At 36.4% G+C, this 2,681-nt stretch overlaps 1 long non-coding RNA gene across 1 annotated transcript; it reads left to right on the top strand.

Annotated features, from left to right (window-relative positions):
• The first annotated feature begins 247 nt into the window (after window positions 1-247).
• On the top strand, window positions 248-771 carry LOC123880431. Its single transcript, XR_006799247.1, has 2 exons — window positions 248-392; window positions 444-771. It is a non-coding gene; the product is annotated as an uncharacterized LOC123880431 (long non-coding RNA).
• Window positions 772-2,681: the final 1,910 nt, after the last annotated feature.

Below are 2,681 nucleotides of genomic sequence, written 5' to 3'. Positions count from 1 at the left end.
TACATTATCTAGTAATGACACGACATCGTTTGTTTTATTGTTTTTTATCACATTTTTTTTAAATTAGTGTAATTGTAAGAGAATTCGGTATTTTGTTAAAAAACTCAAAAATATTCATAACTTTTAGGGCAATTGAAATATGGCCATGCTGTAGAATTTTTTTTTGCTGGAAATGACCTCCTCTATCTCCCTATTGCGTTTGATCCACGACTTTTTGACCACCCTGTATATATATTATTTATTTATGTATATATTATTTAATATTTATTAATTTAATGTATAGTTTATAATTTTATAATAATAAAATTTCAAATTTTGTTCGTGGACGAGAACGTGCTGCCCCTGGTTAGAAACTAAAATTAAGGTTTTCTTTAGAATAAGCTTTTGTTTTTGTGTTCAAATTTTAACACAGACCGTTGCGTTAATATGAAATTAATGTATAGTTTATAATTTTATAATAATAAAATTTCAAATTTTGTTCGTGGACGAGAACGTGCTGCCCCTGGTTAGAAACTAAAATTAAGGTTTTCTTTAGAATAAGCTTTTGTTTTTGTGTTCAAATTTTAACACAAACCGTTGCGTTAATATGAAACGTAATAATATTCATAGCCATTGATTGATAGATTAGCTTGTAACTGTTCATTGGTGCATTTTTTTCCACTGTAGCGATAGAACGCACATTTGTTTTCTTTTTCGTAGTTATAGTTTTTGGATTTGCTTTGTTAGGTTGTGGTTCGCTGACTTTGATCTACTTACATTACACTTTTCCTTCGAGAAAAAAAAAAAAAAAATAAGGACACCACCCTATAAGGACACACATAATGAACTCCGAACTCCACACTCTCAAGAGTTCACTCACATCTGTTTCTGTTTCTGTTTCTCTCCTCATACTTCACCTTGACAAACTGTCTCGGAGCGCGTCCAAAGTCTCTGCGGTCCTGACTCCCTGGTCCTCCCACAAGCGGGTCTCACCCGACGGGGGTTAGAGCCAAAGTTACGGAGGACCGCTCCACTCTCACCCGCTTCTTCCTCCGAAGAAGCCAACTTCCCACTCACGCAACTTTTTGCAAACACAAGGACCGCGCCGTCTTTACGGCGCGCGGAAGAAACTTTCTGCAGGGGGCAACACCGCCCCGAACAGAAGTTCCCATCGACCAGCCGGCCGATGCGAGAAGACCGACGCAGCAGTTAAGGAATTAACATAATGTGTAATTAGGAAAATTGGGAAAATAAAGGCTTGACCACAGAGGGGGTGAGCCAGCGAATGTTCTAGACATTTGGGTAAAAAATATATATAAACGCGGGGGTGTCTCCGACTGGGCATTCCACTGATCTCCGAACAAGAGTGAGCAACAAGAAAATAGGAAAACGAGAAAACTTTGAGAAAATCGCTGCTTCACTACTCCTCGGCTAGCAACTGCAGAACAAAATAGCGCATTTTCATTGCACCTCGGGGTTGGGGGCGAGATTCGATACCCTGATAGAGCTACCCGCACAATATTCATTAATGGAGTAGTAACCTTTTTCTATATATTCAATATGTCAATAAATTGTATTTCTTAAAATTTGTTTTACAACTATCTGTAGTGTATCTGTAGATTGAGTAACAAATAACAACGCCTTATAGCCCACAACAAAATGAAGTTGCTGAACGTACTAATCGTACAATAACAGAGAAGGGGAGATCAATGTTGACTGAAAGCTCACTTACCATCATACTCGCAAGATGCTTACCAAGTCACTGTTATAATGATAAGAATAGGTCCCCTTATCGGCTTTGAGTGGCCAAATTCCTAATAATGATAATAAGTGGAGTCGTCGGAAAAGTGATATAAATCACTTAAGGATGTTTGGATGTAGAGATCTAGTTCATGTACCTTCACGTCAAAGAAGGAACCTAGATTCAAAAGCAGAGGACTTGCGAAAAATCCGAGAAATCGTGAATTTGGGGTTACATCACAAAAAAAATTATTGAAATGTGTTCATGAAGAAATAACGCTGGTCGGCACCGAAATAAGAGCAAAAATGTCTATATTATGTGAACTCGATCCATATGAGGATGGACCCGGTAAATCCAAATATGTAGTCCATAATTATTATTTTTCTAGCACGTCAAATTTTGATACAGTGAGCATTTTTATATTTCACTAAAATTCGTCATATTTCGATGCAGGCGACGCGACGGTATTCGTCAACGTTGATACAAGAATTCGAAGCCCGTAAAAATCTCATAGAAAGCTTTTCGCTCCCAATTTGTTACTTATTTTTTGTCGACCAGTGTAATTACGTATGTTCAATTTTCGAAATAAGATACACAAACTACAATGACGACGAATAACATTGGACAATGACGTGATATCAATTTCGGTATTTTATTTTAATGGCAATATCTCGAAAACTAGATGTGGTAGCAAAAATCGGTATCCAGATTTGGACTCAGCAAATCAAAGTCCGTAAAAATCTCATAGCAAGCTTTTTGCTCCCAAAGTTTTTTTTGTCTACCAGTGTAATTAGAATGTTCAATTTTCAAAATAAGATAACTACACCAACTAAACAATGACGACGAATAATATTTAACAATGACGTACAAGTTAGTTTCATTTTCGTATTTAATTCGTAATCTGAGAACCTAATTAATTTTCAAATTCCAAGTGTAGCCAAAAATAATTTGTTCATCAGAC

The sequence above is a fragment of the Maniola jurtina genome, chromosome Z (genome assembly GCF_905333055.1).
Source record: "Maniola jurtina chromosome Z, ilManJurt1.1, whole genome shotgun sequence".
NCBI classification, from domain to species: domain Eukaryota; kingdom Metazoa; phylum Arthropoda; class Insecta; order Lepidoptera; family Nymphalidae; genus Maniola; species Maniola jurtina.
The sequence above is the reverse complement of the archived record's forward strand: the minus strand, read 5'-3'. Positions and strand labels throughout refer to the sequence as shown.